Here is a 19,380-nt window from a genome sequence, read left to right on the forward strand (position 1 = left end):
CCCTGTGTGCCAGTTTGAAAGTGTTGTGTACCCCAGAAAAGTCACGTCCTTTAATCCTAATTCATTATTGTAAGGTGGAAATTGTTTTGATTACATTATTTCCACAGAGACGTGACACTCCCAGTTCTGGGTGTGTTTTATTTTTTTTTTTAGTATTTTTATTGAGAAATCTTCACACACATACAGTCCATTCACAGCATATAATCAGTGGCTCACAATATGATCATATAGCTGTGTATTCATCACCGTGATCACTTTCAGAACATTTGCATCACTCAGGAAACAGAAATGAAAAATAAAAAAGAAAAAACTCATACATCCCTTACCCTTTACCCCTCCCTCTCATTGACCACCTATATTTCAATCTACCCAAATTTTTACCCTTTATCCCCCCTATTATTTATGTCTTTTTTACCCTTATTTTTTACTCATCTGTCCATATCCTGTATAAAAGGAGCAGCAGACACAAGGTTTTCACAATGATATGTCATATTGTAAAAGCTATATCATTATACAATTGTCTTCAAGAAACAAGGCTTTTGGAACACAACTCTAAAGCTTCAAGTACTTCCCTCCAGCCACTTGAATACACCATAAACTAAAAAGGAATATCTAAATAATGTGTAAGAATAACCTCCAGGATAACCTCTTGACTGTTTAAAATCTCTCAGTCACTGAAACTTTATTTTGCCTCATTTCTCTCTTCCCCTTTTGGTCAAGAAGGCTTTCTCAATCCCATGATGCCATGTCCTGGCTTATCCCAGGAGTCAGGTCCCACATTGTCAGGGAGATTTACACCCCTGGGAGTCATGTCCCATGTAGTGGGGAGGGCAGTGAGTTCACCTGTTGAGCTGACATGGAGAGAGCGGCCACATCTGAGCAACAAAAGAGGTTCTCTGGGGGTGACCCTTAGGCATAATTATAAATAGGCTTAGCCTCTCATTTGCAGGAATAAGTTTCATATGGTTGAACCCCAGGATCGAGGGCTCCAACTGTGCGAATATTAGGAATTTCCCAAATGGAAAAGTTGAGTATTTCCTCCTTTCTCCCCAGTTCCCCAAGGGGACATTGCAAATACTTTATTATTCATTGCCCCAATTACTCTAGGATGTATCAGGGCATCACACTAACCTGTACAAACCAACAAGATCTCACGCTCTATTCAAGGTTCCATGTCTTATGGTGTTCAACTAAACTGACCATACAAATATGGTATGTAATACCTACCCTAAATATAAATTTTGCACCAAATAAACATCTCTCTGTTTGGTCTCACACAGAATGGGTGTGACCCTTTGATGAGATTATCTCCACAAAGATGCACTATGCCCAAATGTGGGGCTGACCTTTTGGTTACATGGAGACGTGACTCTGCCCATTCAAGTTGGGTCTTGATTAGTTTACTGGTGTCCTTTAAAAGTGGAAATATTTTGAAGAAGACTCAGATGTAGATGCAGACATAGATGTTTGGAAATGCAGATGGAAGCACTTGGAGAACAGTTGCTTCAGAGCTGACAGAGACATGGATGTCTGGAGATTCTCAGGGAGCTGACATGGGCAGAGTCCAACAGATGTCACCATGTGACTTCCCACGAGATGCTAAGCAAGCCAGAACCCAGAGTTGTGTCCTGAAGGAACTAAGTGAAGGCCCACAGATGCTTAGAGGGGAAACCATCAGAAGTTGAAGCAACGGGACTAGTTACAAGGATGAGCAGTTACCAACCACCTGCCTTCCCAGCTAACGGAGGTGTTCCAGATGGCATCAACCTTTCTTGAGTGAAGGTAACCCGTTGTTGGTGCCTCAGTTTGGACATTTTCATGGCCTTAGAACTGTAAACTTGTAACTCATTAAATTCCCTTTTTAAAAGCTGTTCCATTTCTGGTATATTGCTTTCTGACAGCATTAACAAACCAATACATCCTGGATAAAGGGACCGTCATCACATAGTCACATTGTAAAAGCTATATAGTTAAACAAGCATCTTCAAGAATCAAGGCTATTGGAATACAGTTCAACAGTTTCAGGTACTTCCCTCTAGCCACTCTAGTACACCATACACTAAAAAGGGGACATCTATATAATGCATAAAAATAACCTTTCCCTCCACTTTGTCACCTGGTGTTTTAGTTTGCTAGCTGCCGGAATGCAATATCCCAGAAATGGAACAGCTTTAAAAAAGGGAATTTAATAAGTTGCAAGTTGACAGTTTTTAGGCTATGGAAATGTCCCAATTAAAGCAAGTCTGTAGAAATGTCCAATCTAAGGCATCCAGGGAAAGACACCTTGATTCAAGAAGGATGATGAAGTCCAGGGTCTCTCTCTGAAGTGGGAAGACACATGGCGAACATGGTCAGGGTTTCTCTCTAGGCTGGAAGGGCACATGGGGAACACTGCGTCTTCTGCTAGCTTCCTCTCTAGCTCCCTGGGAGGCATTTTCCTTCTTCATCTCCAAAGGTCGCTGGCTGGTGGACTCTCTGCTTCGTGGTTCTGTGGTGTTCTGTCATCCTTCTGTACTCTGTCAGGATCTCCCACATTCTCCAAAATGTGTCTTCTTTTACAGGATTCCAGTAAACTAATCGACATCTCTATCTAATCAAGTTTAATACACACATTGATTGAATCACTTCTCCACGGAGACAAACCAGTTAAGTTTCCAACCTATAGTGCTGAATAGGAATTAAGAGAAATGGCTGCTTCCACAAGATTGCCTAGGATTAAACCATGGTTTTTCTAGGGTACATAAATCTTTCAAACCAGCACACCTGGACTTGGCTGTGGTTTTGGACTCTTTAAAATCAGATCATCTTCACTTACAGAAATAGTGCGGTCGTTGCTGCTGCTGCTCAAGCTTTCCTCTCCCTGCTCTTCTTGCCTGTTTCTGTACGGCCTCTGAACTTCCGGTCTCCCCACGGAAGATGATTTTCAGATGCACAGAAACCACTACGGGGAAGGCTGGTCGTCTGGCTTTTTCTTTTGTGACTTCAATATGTTCGTGTGTCACTATTTCTCCCTCTGATCATTCGGATTTGCTGGCACCACCATGCTTTAAATCAGTGGCTCTGCCCCCAATCTTGGGGTTTGTTCACATGAAACTTAACCCCACAAAAGATACATCAGGTCTACTTAAAATTTAGGCCTTAGAGTCACCCCCAAGAGAGCCTCTTTTGTTGCTCAGATGTGGCCTCTCTCTCCAGCCAACACAACGAGCAGTCTCACCACCCTCCCCCTCTCTGTGTGGGACATGACTCCCAGGGGTGTGGACCTTCCTGGCAACGTGGGACAGAAATCCTAGAATGAGCTGAGACTCAGCATCGAGGGATTGAGAAAACCTTCTCGATCAAAAGGGGGAAGAGCAAAATGAGACAAAATAAAGTGCCAACGGCTGAGAAGTTCCAGAGTCAAGAGGTTATCCTGGAGGTTATTCTTATGCATAATATAGTTATCACCTTTTTAGTTAAGGTGTAATGGAGAGGCTGGAGGGAACTGCCTGAAAATGTGGAGCTGTGTTCCAGTAGCCATGTTTCTTGAAGATGATTGTATAATGATATAGCTTTCACAGTGTGACTGTGTGATTGTGAAAACCTTGTGTCTGATGCTCCTTCTATCTACCTTATCAACAGACGAGTAAAACATATGGAATAAAGATGAATAACAGGAGAAACAAATGTTAAAACAAATTTAGTAGATTGAAATACTAGTGATCAATGAAAGGGAGGGGTAAGGGGTATGGAATGTACGAATTTTTTCTGTTTTCTTTTTATTTCTTTTTCTGAATTGATACAAATGTTCTAAGAAATTATCACGATGATGAATATACAACTATGTGATGATATTGTGAATTATTGATTGTATATGTAGAATGGAAAAACAATTTTTAAAAAACCTGTAGAGAGCAAACTAAATAAATTAAAAAAAAAATCAGTGGCTCTGTTCCCTGGACTTAATCTCTCCCATGGCGGGTAATGGGGTTCAGCAGACTTTCTGCTCTCAGATAAATTGCTTTTGCTGTGACGTGTGTGGCTTCATGTCTCCCAGCCACGTGTCTGCTCCTCCTCAGACAATACACTGGCTCTGACTGCCATCGTCTTGCCAATCTGAAGAGATGTCTTTCCATCTATTTTGTCAGACTTATTTAAGCACTGTGTGTCACTGTCAGTTTGCACTATGCAGCTGGCTGTCTCGTTACTGCTTTGAGCTGTTTGTCGGCATGAAAGTGGGTCAGGAAATGAAAAGTTCTTTGTGGGCTGGGGAGATTTCTGCTCTGCACTGAAACCCCCAAGGCTTGAGATGGCTGACATTTGGTGGCCCCTAAAGATTGCTGCTGGTTGAAAAAATCTTGACATGGCTGTCCCCAAGTTAATTCCTGCCTGCACGGCAACCCTTTCCCTGTCTTCATCTTTCAGTTCACCTTTTATTCCCACACTATCTTGGGAGTAGCCGCGTCTTCTCCATTTGAGTCTCACAGTCAATCTTCAGTTGTTGCATCCAGCTCCTCTGTGTTTGTGGGAAACTGTTCAATACGAGTTTGGACATGCTCAAGTCACTTTGAATGTTCCTGGTTTTGAGTTTGAGCCCTCTTTTCTGATTCACATATTTCCTTCCGGTATTTCTTTACTTTTACACACTTTAGCTTAACTCAGCATTTATCAGGCTGGTTATATTCATAAAGTTTCCTTTCCAGGTCCAATCTCTTCCTTTCACTGCCCCGCGGCCTGTGGTGGAGGGGGCCCAGCTTCTCCCCGTGGGCCCAGCTTCTCCCCGTGGACCCAGCTTCTCCCCGTGGACCCAGCTCCCCAGGGATGTGGACGGTGTGAAGGCCTGGGGCGGCCACATGACCCGCTTGTCCGAGGCAATGCAGCCATCATGCACCGTGGATCTATCTTTTTATTTTTTATCTATATATTTTTACTCATTTGTCCATACCCTGGACAAAGGGAGCATCAGACACAAGGTTTTCACAACCACACACTCACATTGTAAAAGCTATATCTTTATGCAGTCATCTTCAAGAAACATGGCTACTGGAACACAGCTCTAGAGTTCCAGGTACTTCCCTCCAGCCTCTCCACTACACCATAAACTAAACAGAGCTATCTGTACAATGCATAAGAATAACCACCCATAGCCTCTTGACTCTGTTTGAAATCTCTCTTTATTTTGTCTCCTTTCTCTCTTCCCCTTTTGGTCAAGAAGGCTTTCTCAATCCCGTGATGCTGGGTCCCGGCTCATCCCATGAGTCAGGTACCACGCTGGCAGGGAGATTTACACCCCCGGGAGTCATATCCCACGTAGCGGGGAGGGCAGTGAGTTCAGCTGCCGAGTTGGCTTGGAGAGAGCGGCCCCATCTGAGCAACAAAGGAGGTTCTCTGGGGGTGACTCTTAGGTATAATTATAAGTAGGCTTAGCTTCTCCTTTTCAGGAATAAGTTGTGTAGGGGCCAAACCCAAGATCAAGGGCTCAGCCTATTGAATAGCTTGTCCGCACTGCTTGCAAGAATATCAGGAATTCCCCAGACGGGGAAGTTGAATATTTCCTCCTTTCTCCCCAGTCTCCCAAGGCTACTCGGCAAATACACTTTTTATTTTCTGCCCAAATCACTCTGGGATGTAACAGGACATCACGGTAACTGGTACAAACCAACAAGATCTCACTCCCTATTCAAGATTCCATGTAATTATGGTGTTCAAGTAAACTGGCCATACAAGTTCAATTAGGTATTGTGATACCCAATGTATAAATTTCGCACAGAGGTTGAAGTTTGAAAATATGAACGATATCATCCTTTACCCTGTAGTCTGATTTACCTTAGTCCTGTCCAGATCAGCTTCATTCGTATCTCTAGATCAAGTCTGATCATTTTCTTTTTGCTCTGAGCTGTATTTTATTATAATCTTACAAAATATCTTAAAGCAATATCCTCCCTCTCCCTCATAGAAGAAAAAAAGTCATTTTTGAGACCACCTTAAGGAAACCCAAGCAAGACTCCACTTCAAATTTACAAGCATGTACTTAAGAGCCTTTGTCCACTCTCACTGCTACATCCAGGATCGTCCCTTAAGCCGTTCTTCACACTGATCCTGTCGAGCAAATAGAGACCCAACTCCCCTTTCTCGGCCTCTTCCTTGAACTGTTGCATACAGTCCAAGAAAGTCATCATTGCATAATCAAATTTATCATCCAAGAAAACACTCTTCCCCCTGTAACAGAATAATGGCAGTTCAATGGAGTCATCTGTTAACAACCTCAGATAAGAATGGTTTCCACAAGGGACAAGTCGGTACCTCTGAAATTCCAGTCCATTTTTTTTTTTTGGACAGGGCAAGGAGCGGCACAGCTCTCTTTCCCTAAGCAGCATTAATCTCATTCCAGCTCAGAGGGACAGTGGGAAGGCAGCCCAACCTGAAGTTATTGATGGTTCCCAAGGGGCCTTCTTGCTGGATATCAAATGTTGCATTGAAAACATTGGTTTTCTGCCGCCAGTCCAGTTGGGGCTGGGCACAACTTAGCCTGTTGTCCTCACCTGTCTGTGCGTCAAGCATTTCCAGCTGTTGTCACTATAGTCCTTCTGGTGCTGCTTTTCCTGCTGCTCCAGTGCCTTGGTCTCTGCCTGGGCTGCCTTAAGATCTTCTGTTGCTCTCTTACCATTCTTCTCCAGCAACTCCTGCTCTTGGAGCAGTCTGGCTTCCTCCAGTTCCAGGTTCGTCAGCTCCTTCTGCAACATCTCCTTCTCATCTTTCCTCATCAGCTCCATGGTCTCCAAAAAGTATTTGTAGCTCTGATTCTCAAATTCTGTGAAAGCGAGTTGGGTATCCAGTGGTCTAAAAGATTGCTAGTACACTCTTCACACAGGGGGTGATCCACTTCTTTTGTGCCAGTGAGGATGTAAAAAATGTCCCAGCAACTTTCTGGATGCTGCTGAGAGATCGCACAGGGTCAAACTCCCCAAGCAAGGTGAAGCTGTTGGAACTTTCCCAGGAAATCATGCTTTCATCAGGGAGGTATCTGCAAGAAGCACCATCCTGTTGCTTTTCAATATCTGTCTCCTCACTGGAGGTATGACCTACATCCTCTCCTTCTCCTGGTTACCTCTGAACTGAGGCGAGCATTGGAACTGCACATTGTTGGGTGGTGCTGAGGCCCAGGGTCTCCATCAACAGGGGCTGGCTGCAGCGCTGGCACATGAAGCAGATGGAGGATGTGGTGGAAGTTCTGATGCTCCCCTTGATTCTAAGGGTCCCAGTCTGATCACTTTTTGAGCTTTTTAAATGGTTTCTCAGCCATCTGATCTTCTTCTGTGATAGTCTCGCCTTGACCCTGAACTCACAGATGCTTTCCTGACCTCTTCTGCATCCTGTCTGAGGCAGTAGCCTGACATTACAGGGGCACTCTAGGCTATTTTCAGAAATCAGCCCTATCTTCCAGAAGTCAGGCTTGAGTTCTAATACTACTCTCCAACAGAGGAGGCCAGAAGTGCCTGGAATCCACCCATAAATCCTCCCATGCCCTTTGCCAAAAGGTACAAGTTCTGGCTGATGACTAGATAATCAAGCATCTGGGCCTTTAGACCACTCAGCTGGGCAGAGGCACAGGGGGTCAGTGTGGGATGGCTGGATTCACAGCTGGGCATATACCTTCGTGGGGAGTGAAGTCATCTGAGGGCATGTGGCCTCACAAGGACCGCACTACCCATGGCAGTTGGGGTGCTTAATGTGACCACCTTCCCAGCAGGTCAATGAACTTGCAAGCCTGGCACAGTGCTGGTGGAGAAGGTGGACATTTGAAGTTCAGCACAGCTGGGTGCAAGGGAGGGGAGATCAGGGCCATACTTGGTAGGTCTAATTGCAGAAGTTTCTGTGGCTTCTAATGTAAGTGCCCAGCGATGGCCAAGGGAGATGCTTGCAGGGGGATCATAGTGGATTCGGAGGAGCCTCTCTCTTGCCTCTGGCTGGGTCCTTTCTCCACATGAGTCTGAGGTGTCCTGTCCTGACAAGGCCCCTTCTGGGCTTGCAGTTCTCAGGGGGCATACTTGGAGATGAGCTGTGGCAGCATGAGTTTCTGGCCCTCCGTGGGCTGCCCAGAAGCTCACAGAGTGGACGTGGCTGTCTGAAGGTCCGTTTGGGTTGGGCTCCAGCAGGCAATCACATGTGTGGTGTTAGTGCAGCCTCGGTTTGGGGTGTGGAAGAGTTTGGGGCCGGCTAGTACTTTTGACCATAGAACAGGGGTATCCACTGTGGTGGTGGGCTCAGAGGCCTACGAGGGGATTCAGCTGGCTTTTGCTCTAAGTTTGTCAGTGGTAGAGGAAGGAGTGACATGGAAGGGTCTGCCTCGGAACTATGATCACCAGCTTCTTCTTGAGGTGTGAAGTAAACCCCTTGGACAGTGGCTTCGTGGTGGTGGTGGTGAGGTCACTGAGGCTGAGAAGTGAAGCTCTCCACCACCATTACCAAGTGTGGGAAAAGGAGGTGAACTGGGCTGCCTACTTTGGTCAAATGGGGTGGCAGCTCGCATCCTACTGTGGAAAGGACTCCGCTAAAGGTGACATGGGTGTCCACTGGCCAGGGATATCCTACCCTTGCCGTTCTGCTCCCAACCTTCACCGAGTCCACAGGGTGAGCTATGGCTGCTCCTGAGCCCATGGAGTTCCTCTGCTGGAAGCCATATCCATCTTCTCTCGGCCAATCCCAATCCTTTCTTGAAATCCAGCTCAGTTGTTGCGTCTTTCAGGAAGGTTCCCCTGATGCCCCTCCCAGCAGCCCTTACTTCCTCCTGCTCCAGCCCTGACCATGCCAAACGTGAACCAGGCTGCATCCCTGGGTATAAACAGAACCTGGTGGTGCATGGGTCAGGGGTGGTGGGATCCAGAAATATAGTGAAAAGAAAACATTAAATACGCGGTGAGCCCTGGAGCCACCATTTGCCTTTCGGGTATTGTCCCCAAGGCCCTATGGCCTTGAGGAGTACAAGGTGAGAGAAACTGGTGGCATGGGTGTCACAGCAGATAAGAGGCTGCTCTGGGCTTAGAGCTGAGATGCCAACTGACTGTTCTAAGCCTTTACCCAGGGCAGACATCCAGAGCTGAGGTGACACTTGATTTCCCTCAACTGGGTCCTCATGCCTCTCCCTTGGTGTAGATACCCATGGCCGAGGTGCCTCTGACCCAGTGTAGGCACCCACAGCTGAGATGGAAGTTGACTTCCCTCAACTGGGCCCTCATGCCTCGGCCTCGGTGGAGGCACCCAGGGTTGATTTGCCAGTTGACTGTTTTCACCTGGGTTCTCATGTCTCTTTCCCATTTCAGGGAACCGCACTTGGGGTGACACTTTACTGTCCTCACTTGGGCGCTCACACCTCTGTCCCACTGTAGGCACCCAGAGCTGAGGTGACAGCTGACTGCCTTTATTAGAGGCCTTCTGCTCCTACTCCAGTGTAGAACGCAGAGCAGAGGTGATAGTTAACAGACTTCCGTTTGGCTAAGGTGACAGTTGACTGCCATTACTCATGCCTTCATGTTTCTGACCAAGTATAAAAGCCCAGAGTGGAGGGAATATTTGACTGCTCTCATCAGGCGCTTCAGGCTCTGTCCCAGTGTGGTGGCCCAGAGCTGAGATGACAGTTGACTGTCCCCATTGGGGTTGCTGGGCCTCTGCCCCAGTGGAGACATCTAGAGCTCAGTTGCAATTTGACAGCCCTCTCTTAGCCTTTATGGCTCTGCCTCAGCATGAGCACCAAGACCTCAGGGGACACTTGAATGCCCAAAGCAGAGGCCGAGTGCTTCCCCAGTGTAGAAGCTTCTAGGTGCACTGACGAATGCCACTGCTTGCCTGGGCCTCTACCAAGTATAAGCAGTCAGAGTTGCGTGATGATCGAATGTTCTCAAGTGGACCCTCAGACTGCTGCCCCAATGTAAACACCCAGAGTTGAAGTGACAGTTGACTGCCCTCACTTGGGCCTATTGTCTCTGCCCCTGTGTAGGCACTTAGAGCTGAGGTGACATTTGAGTGCCTTCATGTGGCTCCGCAGTATTCTTCCCAGAGTAGATGTATCTACCCCCATAAAAACAGGTTCTTAAATCTAATCCATTCCTGTGGGTTTGATCCCATTGTGAGTGGGACCTTTTGATGAGGCTACTTCGGTTAAGGTGTGGCCCACCTCTCTCAGTTTAGGTCTTAATACTTTTATTGGAGTCCTTTATAAATGAAATGAACAGAGAGGGCAGAGGGAGGTGGGGGGAGGGGGAGAGAGAGAAATAAGAAGTTGACAGCAATGAGACCCAGAAGAGAAGGCAGAGAAGAGCAGATACTGCCATATGCCCTGCCATACGACAGAGGAGCCCAGGATCATGGCAGCTGGTCTTCAGGAAGAAAGCATCACCTTGCTGATGTCTTCATTCGGACATTTTGCCTGTCTCAAAGCTGTTAAGTGAATAAATTCCCATTGTTCAAGCTGAACCATTTCATGGTATTTACTGGAGCAGCCTAGGAAACCTCCCCCAGTGCTTGTGGGGAGCACAGCTGCTGCACAAGCATTTGGAAGGAGTGGAGCTGCCATTCCATCGGGTCCAGGGGACAAAACTTCCATCTATAGATGGCTGTGAGAACTGGAAATCTAATGGAGGGCGCCCTGCAGGGTTTCGGCAGTGTTTTTCCTTTGTCTGTCCCTCCTCTGTATATTGGAAGCAGATAATTTGTTCTGTAGGTTGCACAAGTTCACAGACAGATGGGATTGTGCCTCAGGACAGACCGTACCCATGACCAAATTTCACGAGACTCTGCACTTACTATTATTTATAGAGATGATGTAAAGCTTTTGGGATATTGTGACAATTTTTAAATGTCATTTCTTTCCTGATATATTTTTCAGTTATTTTTTCAGTGGTGGCCCTGGGGATTGCCATTAATATTCTGTTATAAAAAATACAGTTCCAACTAATACCATCTTAATTTCAATGTAAACTTTGCTCCTATGTAGTTCTGTGTCCTCTCTTTAGACCGTTACAGGCACAAATCATATCTTTAATTATTGTGTCCCCATTAACATAGTTTGGTAATTATAGCATTATGCAGCTGTGTTTTAAATCAAATAGGAAAAAAGAGGAGTTATAAGCAAAATATACACCTCTACTGCTTTTTACACTCACCAATGTAGCTACGTTTACCAGTATTGTTTACTTGTTCATATGACTTTGAATTACATTCTAGTGTCTTTTCATTGAAATCTGAAGGACTTGCTTCAGTATTTTTTAAAGGAAGTTCTAGTAGTAACACAATTCTCAGTTTTTGTTTATCTGATAGTGTCTTGTTAATTTCTCATTCAGTTTTACCGGACAGAGCATCCTTTATTTACATTCCCTTTCTCTCTCCCCTGTGAATACGGCATCCCACTGCCTTCTGGCCCCCGGGGGGGCTGCCGGGAGAACTAAGCCGTGGCTCTCAGCTGCCTTACACGGGTTCTGAGCCCTGCTCAGCGCTTCTCTGCCCCGAGTGAGTTCTGATTCAGGCCACTAGACTAGCGCCCTGTCCCTCAGTGGCCCCAGACACTTAGAAGGGACAGACACGGTACAGCTCGAACAAGGGGTGCTCTGCTCCCCGGAACCGGGCCCCGGCCCCCACTGGGACCCGGGCTGCCATCCCCAGTCCTGCTGCCCGCTGGGGAAGGGGTGGGGCCGGGGCAGGTGAGGGCCCCGCTGGGCGCCTCCACCGCTTCTCCCCTGCCTGGTTCTCCATTCGGTTCACTCGGTGGCTGCAAACCTGCGGCTGTTACTGAGAGCTCGGACACTATTTCTCACCGTTTATTCCGTGTGTCTGTGGAAGGGCAGGTGCCTGAGGCTGCCTCCTCAGCCGCTGTGCTGATGTCACTGTTCACCCCAAGTTTTCACAGCAAGAGGGGGCCCCAAAATAATGGTGGTGACAAACCCCCCTTATGTGAGGCCTTGGGAGGGCTGCTGTCACTTCGGGTAGGTGAGCTTTGGGGCCTTCTGATGTGTGTGCGTGCGTGTGTGTGTGTGTGTGTGTGTGTGTGCATGTGTGTGAGCACCACTGTGAGGCAGGGGGCCTGGAAGTTATTTCTTTACCTTATTTTGGGAGTGTGGGGGTGACCCTGCCCCCCTCCCCCACATCACACCTCTCCCCACTTGGGTTCTGGCATCCAAACCCTGATATCATCACACACACACACACACACACACACACACACACACACACATAAAGCCCATTGTCCTCCCAGGCCATGGGTTAAGTTGTTAATCTGGAAATGTGGGGCAGTGACCGTTTCTGACCCATCCTCACCCCCGATGCCTGGCTAACGATGAACCTACAGTCCGGCTCCCAGCTCTCCAGGACCCCACCTTTCTCCCCTCCCTCCCACGGGCCTCCTCCTTTCCTTCCCTCCGTCCCTCTGGTCAGAGACGTGGCAGAGAAACACATATATCTGGACTTGGTGCGATTCAAACTGAGTTTATTCTCATCACCATCTCCTCTTTATCAAGGCTGGCGCGTGCGCGATGGTGGCAGCCTGCATCTGGCTTCAGTTTGAATCTGGCTGCAAGGCTGCGTTGCGGCTGCTCTTTTGACTCAGCTGAGCTTCTGGATTAATTCAGACGCTTCACCTTGGAGACTCATTTCTTGGCACGTGCTGTCTTTCTCTTAGATGTTCCAGGTCGTACTTTCTGTGCCTGGGAGGGAAACAGGATGATTAAGAAAGGTATTGAGTTGGAGGAAGAGAATGGGGACAGGATGAGAAGGGGGTTTCCTGGGAAAGCGCACAGGCTGAGGAGGGGGTTGTGCCAGGAGGGGATAAGGTGGGGGTCCTGCGGGAAGGGGATCCATGGGGTATCAGAGGAAGAGAGGCTATGAGGTGGTCTCACCTTGGCGCCCCGCCTGGATCGGGCCTGGCATGGACGCTTGCTCTTCTTCTTTCCTGCCTTTCTTGATGAGCTTTGCTTTCTGCGGGGGGTTAAGCCGCTTTTGCTCTCTCTACGGAAACGAGCCACGTTGAAGCTGCTGGTGGTCTGGTCAGGGCGCCTGGGCACCCTATATATACCCTCCCAGGGCCCCGCCCTGCAGCTTTGATTGGTCACCTGGGCCCTTACCCCAGCCAATGGGGGCTAAGGGAGGTGCACACGTCACAAAGTTCTATTCCTGACATGCCCTGGGGCTGGGGGTGGGATGTCTCGGAGACCAGGAAGTGGATCTGCCCTTGACATCCCAGCAAGGAGCTTTCCCAAAGTGACCTGCCACCCCTTCTCATCCCGCGTGCACATGCCAGGAGCGGGGTTCCCCCGAGCCCTTCCTCAGGGCCATTCCCATTCTGTGGCTTCTTCTGTTCTCTGCCCCCTTCACCATAACCTGGCATTTTGCATGTTTCACCTAAAATCCCTCCAAGATAATGTGCCCATATAGAAGTTTCTGTGACGTGTGAATCACCCACTGCCCTCCCACACATTGCTCTCACTCATCTTGAACACCACTTGCTTCTCAGCTCCCACCAGGCAGTGTCCCTGTCCATCTCCTTTCCCCACGTGCATGTGGACAGCCCCTGTTTCCATGTTCAGTCTCAGCTGCCTGCCTTTGTCAGGGATCACAACAGAGCTGTCACGGCAGACAGAAAGACAGGGCAACAGAATAGCATTGAAAATCCAGAAAGAAACCCACACGTCTACAGACAATTGATTTTTTTACAAGGGCACCAAGATAATTCCACGGAGGAAAGAATAGTTACTTCAACTAGTGCTGTTTTTACACCTGTATGTGCACAGAGTTTACATAAGGGCTTACTGTTTGTGTTGTACAATTCTATGTTTTCTTAACTTTTATGCTAGTAACATGTATACAACCTAAAATTCTGCCCCCCACCCACCTTTTTTTTTTCTTTTTTAACATTGGCAGGCACCAAAAATTGAACCTGGGTCTCTGGCATGGCAGGTAAGAACTCTGCCACTGAGCCACCATTGCCCACTCTAAAATTTCCCCTTTTAACCACATTCAAGTATATAATTCAGTGGAGCCCTTTACATTTATGGTGTTTTGCTACCATCAGCACCAACCTTTATATGAGCTTTCCCATCACCCCAAACAGAAACTCTGTACCAGTTAAGTATTAACTCCCTGTTCCCCTATCCCCACCCCAGCTCCTGGAACCTGTATTTTAGTTTCTGACTCTTTGAATTTACATATTGTAACTATTTCATTTAAGTGAGATCATACCATAATTGTCCTTTTGCGTCTGACTTATCTCACTCAACATTGTGCCCTCAAGGTTCATCCATGTTGTAGCAAGTATAAGAACTTCATTCCTGTTCAGGACACAATACTATTCCATTGTGTGTGCATAGCACATTTTGTTTAGCCATTCATCTGTTGATAGGCCCTTGGGTTGGATCCATCTTTTAGCAATGCAGATATTGGCACTATGAACATCAGTGTGCAAGTGTCTATTAAAGTCCTTACTTTCAGTTCTTTGGGGTATATGTCTAGAAGTGGGATTGCCAGGTCATGTGGTAATTCTATGCATAAGTTTCTGAGAAAGTGTCAAATTGTTTTCCATAGCAGCTGCACCATGTTGCATTCCCACCAATAATGAACAAGTGTCCCCATTTCTCTACATCCTTGCCAACACTTGTTATTTTCTGTTTCTTTTTAAGAGTAGCCATTCTAGTGGGTGTGAAATGGTATCTCATTGTGGTTTTGATTTGCATTCCCCTATTGGTGAATCACATTGGGCATATTTTCATGTGTTTTGTGGCCACTTGTATGTATTTGGAGAAATGCCTATATGAGTCTTTTCCCATTTTTTTAATTGAGTTGTCTTTTTGTTGTTGGGTTGTAGGATTTCTTCATATATCCTGGATATTAAACCCTTATTGAGCACCTGGTTTCCCAATATTTTCTCCCATTCCATATGTTATCTTTTTATTTTCATGATAAAGTCCTTTGATGCACAAAGGCTTTTAATTTTGACGAGGTCTCGTTTATCTATTTTTTCTTTTGTTCCTCATGCTTTTGGTGTAAAATGCATTACCTAACAGATGGATCTGAAGGTGTTTGTGAGTGTTTTCTTCTGGGAATTTTATGGGTTTGGTTCTCATATTTAGGCCTTTGATCCACTTTGACTTAATTGTCGTATGTGGTGTAATGTAGGATAGCACATCATTCTTTTGCATATGGACATCCAATTTACCCAGCAATGTTTGTTGAAGAGACTACTCTTTTCCCACTGAGTGGACTTGGCACCTGTTTCAGTTTCCCAGATGCTCAAGCAAATTCCATGAAATGGGGTGGGATAAACAATGGAAATTTATATGCTCATGTTTTTTTTTTTTAATTTAAAAATTTTTTAAAAACATAACAACATGCAAACATGAACATTCTTACTATGTGATCATTCCATTCTTGGTATATAATCAGTAACTCTTAATATCATCACATACTTGCATATTCATCATCATAATCATTTCTTAGAGCATTTGCATCAATTCAGAAATAGAAATAAAAAGACAACAGAAAACATTCATACATACTATACCCCTCACCCCTCCCTTTCATTGATCCCTAGAATCTTAATCTACTAAATTTATTTTAACATTTATTCCCTCTATTATTTATTTATTTTTAATCATATGTTTCACTTGTCTGTCGATAAGGTAAATAAAAGGAGCGATAGACACAAGGTTTTCACAATCACACAGTCACGTTGTGAATGTTATATCAGTATACAATCATCTCCAAGAAACATGGCTACTGGAACACAGCTCTACATTTTCAGGCAGTTCCCTCCAGCTTCTCCATTACATCTTGAATAACAAGGTGATATCTACTTAATGCATAAGAATAACCTCCAGGATAACATCTCAACTCTGTTTGGAATCTCTCAGCCATTGACACTTTATTTTGTCTCCTTTCGCTCTTCCTCTTTTGGTGAAGAAGGTTTTCTCAATCCCTTGATGCTGAGTCTCAGCTCATTCTAGGATTTCCGTCCCACGTTGCCAGGAAGGTCCACACCCCTGGGAGTCATGTCCCACGTAAAGAAGGGGAGGGCAGTGAGTTTTCCTATCTTGTTGGCTGAGAGAGAGAGGCCACATCTGAGCCATAAAAGAGGTTCTTTCGGGGGTGACTCTTAGGCCTAATTTTAAGTAGGCTTAGCCTGTCCTTTGTGGGGATAAATTACATATGAACAGACCCCAATAACTGAGGGCTTGGCCTATTGTTTTGGTTGTCCCCACTGCTTGTGAGAATATCAGGAATTCTCCACTTGGGGAAGTTGAAATTTCCCCCTTTCTCGCCATTCCCCCAAGGGAACTTTGCAAATACTTTTTTATTCACTGTTCAAATCACTCTGGGATTTATCGGGGCATCACTCTGGACAAACCTACAAACTCTCACACCCTATTCAAGGTTCCATGTACTTATGGTGTTCAATTAAACTGTCTACATAAGTTACATTAGGAAATGCACTAGTCAAAATATAAATTTTGTATCAAATAAATACTTTTCCTTCAGTCTCACACTAAGTTAAAGTTTTAAAATATGAATTACCATCTACTTTCAACACCCTGCAGTAATGACACTCCTTTGTTTTTCCTCATGCAAAAACAATTTTAAATTTGTATGTTTAGTCACTATCATTATACACTCTAGGCATTCCTGGATTATACCCTCTCAGTCTTTGTCGTCTCTTTTTTGTTCTGATTTCAGTTGTGCCCACCAGGCCTCCTCCCTCTATCATTCTCACATGCAGCTTCACTCAGTGCACTCACATTATTGTATTACACTTAGGTAGTATTGTGCTATCCGTTTCTGAATTTTTGCAATCAGTCCTTTTGCATGATCTGTATCCATTCACCTCCAATTACCCAATATCTGCCCCATTTCTCTCTCCTGATGGTCTCTGTTCTTACCTGAAATTCTCCAAGTTCATTCACTAGTGTTAGTTCATATCAGTGTACGCTCAGGGTTTTGAAGTTAAGAAAAAGGCCCAAATCAAGCATTGTCAATTTGATGCTCTCTCTCCAAAGAGTGGCATTCTGGGGCTGGCTGCTGGCGACCCTGGGTCCTTCGTTTGTCACGACAAGGCACATGGTGGCATCTGCTGATCTCTCCTTTCTCTTCCTGGGTCCATTGATGTCCTGCTTCTGGCAGGTCTGTCTGTGGCTTTCTCTCTGTCTGAATTTCATTCTCTTACAGAGGATTCCAGTAAGAGGATAAAGACCCATCCTGATTGCGGTGGGCCTCACCTTACCTGAAGTAACCGCATCAAAAGGTCCTACTTATAATGGATCCACACCCACAGGAGTAGATTTAAGAACCTGGTTTTCTGGGGGACACCACCACAATTGTCCTCACCTGGGCCTTTCCCCCACTGCAAGTGTCCAATTTTGGTGACCACTGACAGTCCTCATGGCTCCTTGTGCCTCTGCCCCAGTGCAGACCCTCAGAGGTGAGGTGAGAGCTGACTGCCCTCACGCCTCCCCAGTACAGCTATCCAGAACTTAGATGACTGAGAACTGCCCTTACCTGGGCCTTCAGGTCTCTGCCCCAGGGTAGGCCTCCAGGCCCGAGGTGACCATCCTCACCCTGGCCTTCACGACTCTTCCCTACTGTGGCACCTAAAGCTGAGGTCAGTTGGCTTTTGTCACCGGGGTTCTTGTGTCCCATCGATTGTGTAAGCAGATATGAGGTGACAGTTCACTGCCCCCACTAGAGGCCAAGTGCTTGTGGCCCAGTGCATGAACCCAAAATTGAAGTGACAGTCCTCACTTGGGCACTCAATTACCTGACTCATCACAGACACCCAGAGTTGAGGGGACCGCCGACAGTCTTTCCTTGGGCCCTCATGCAGCTGTCCCATAAAGAAACCTACAACTGAGGGAATGGTCGAAAGACTTCCCCTTAGCCCTCATGGTTTGGCCCCAGCATAAGCGCTGAGACCGGAGTGGGCACATGCGCAGTGTAGAAACCTAAAGCTGAAGTGACAAGTTGACTGTCCCCACCTGGACACACTGTTTTGGTCCCAGCGTAGACACTTAGGCTGAGGTGTGAGATGCTTTTCCTCACCTTGGGCCTTCAGGCCTCTGCCGCCTAGCTGTGGCATAGCGGCCATGTTTGAAGCTCCAGCCACTGCTTCTACGTAGCAGCTTCCAGTAGGTCCACCCGGGTGGCGTGCCCTGCCTGTAGGTTCCCCAGGGTCAGGCTGGAGACTGGGTGAACTCTCCCCAGGCAGAAGCTTCTGCTAGATCTACTTGTGGTCCATCAAGGCCGTCGGGGGCTTGGGAGGGTGGCCTTTGAGCCTGCAAGACCCACAGCTGGGTACGGAAAGACCCCCGGGACCCCATTTGGATGTGGTTCTCCGGTGTCTAGGTTTGTCTGTCTGTTCTAATCTTCAGGGTGCTTTCGGTCTTAACCTGGCTCTCGCACGGGGAGCCACCAGAAACATTGGCGAGTGCAGGATTATGGAGGACGCGTCTTCATGGGCCCAGTCGCAGGGCTGATGGCCCGCGGATCAGCCTGAGCCTGTAGCAGAGCCCCATGTGGCCAGCCGCAGTAGGGACAGTGAAAGGAAAGAGCATGTGAAACCACACTGGGCAGCCCCCTGCCTGCCTGCTAGGAGTCTGGGAACAAAGGAGGAAGTCAGTGCCACCCCCTGGGCCACTGCAAGACCCGCTCCATTCATCCTGGGGGGCAGCAGAGGGGGCTGGCCTGGCCACAGGGATCCTTCCATCTTTTTGGGAGCTCCTCCCTCTGCCCTGAGCCTCTGGGGACAAGGGTGCCTAGAGCTGGGGTCACACCCTTGTCCTTCGCACAAAAGTGCCTACTGGCTGAGTCTCCTCGCGCCCTGCGGGTCCCCGGGTGGGCCCTTCCCGGAGGGCTGCCGGCTGCGGGGCCTCTGCGGCCCCTCCAAGCTGTCGCCGCTGTCTCTTTTCCTCCAGGGGGGGCCACCGAGCCTGTGGCTGGGGTCCAGCCTCCAACTTCACTTCCCGGGGAGCCTTCTTGTCTGCTCTGTGCACACCTGGGCTTGGAGAGGCTCACAGGGACAGGGTTCCAGTCCCTCCCGCTCGGTCTAGATGAAGCCCTAGGGGCACCTCCAAACAGGACCCTGGAGTGTGGCCTCAGGCGGGGCCACCTGTCTAATTTATAAGAGGAAATGGGCGAGAAGGGGAAGCAAGCGTGGGGCTGGGGCTGGGGCTGGGCCAGCCCACCCATAGGATGATTCTTTCTCACCCCTTCTATCCAGCGCTTCACCCCCTGTGCCTCTCTTTCCTCACCCAAAACGACAAGCAAGGTGGGAGCGTTGCCATGCCAACTCCGGGGGACCGTGCTCAAGTCCCAGTGGCAGGTGAGGGGAGACCTGTGTGCTTTCAGCCATGAAGCCCTGTACAACTGCCCCTC

General features: G+C 47.3%; 1 pseudogene; it reads right to left on the bottom strand.

Annotated features, from left to right (window-relative positions):
- Positions 1-839: 839 nt before the first annotated feature.
- On the bottom strand, positions 840-6,752 carry LOC143671665 (centrosomal protein kizuna-like; annotated as a pseudogene).
- Positions 6,753-19,380: the final 12,628 nt, after the last annotated feature.

Source organism: Tamandua tetradactyla, chromosome X, assembly GCF_023851605.1.
Source record: "Tamandua tetradactyla isolate mTamTet1 chromosome X, mTamTet1.pri, whole genome shotgun sequence".
Taxonomy (NCBI): Eukaryota; Metazoa; Chordata; class Mammalia; order Pilosa; family Myrmecophagidae; genus Tamandua; species Tamandua tetradactyla.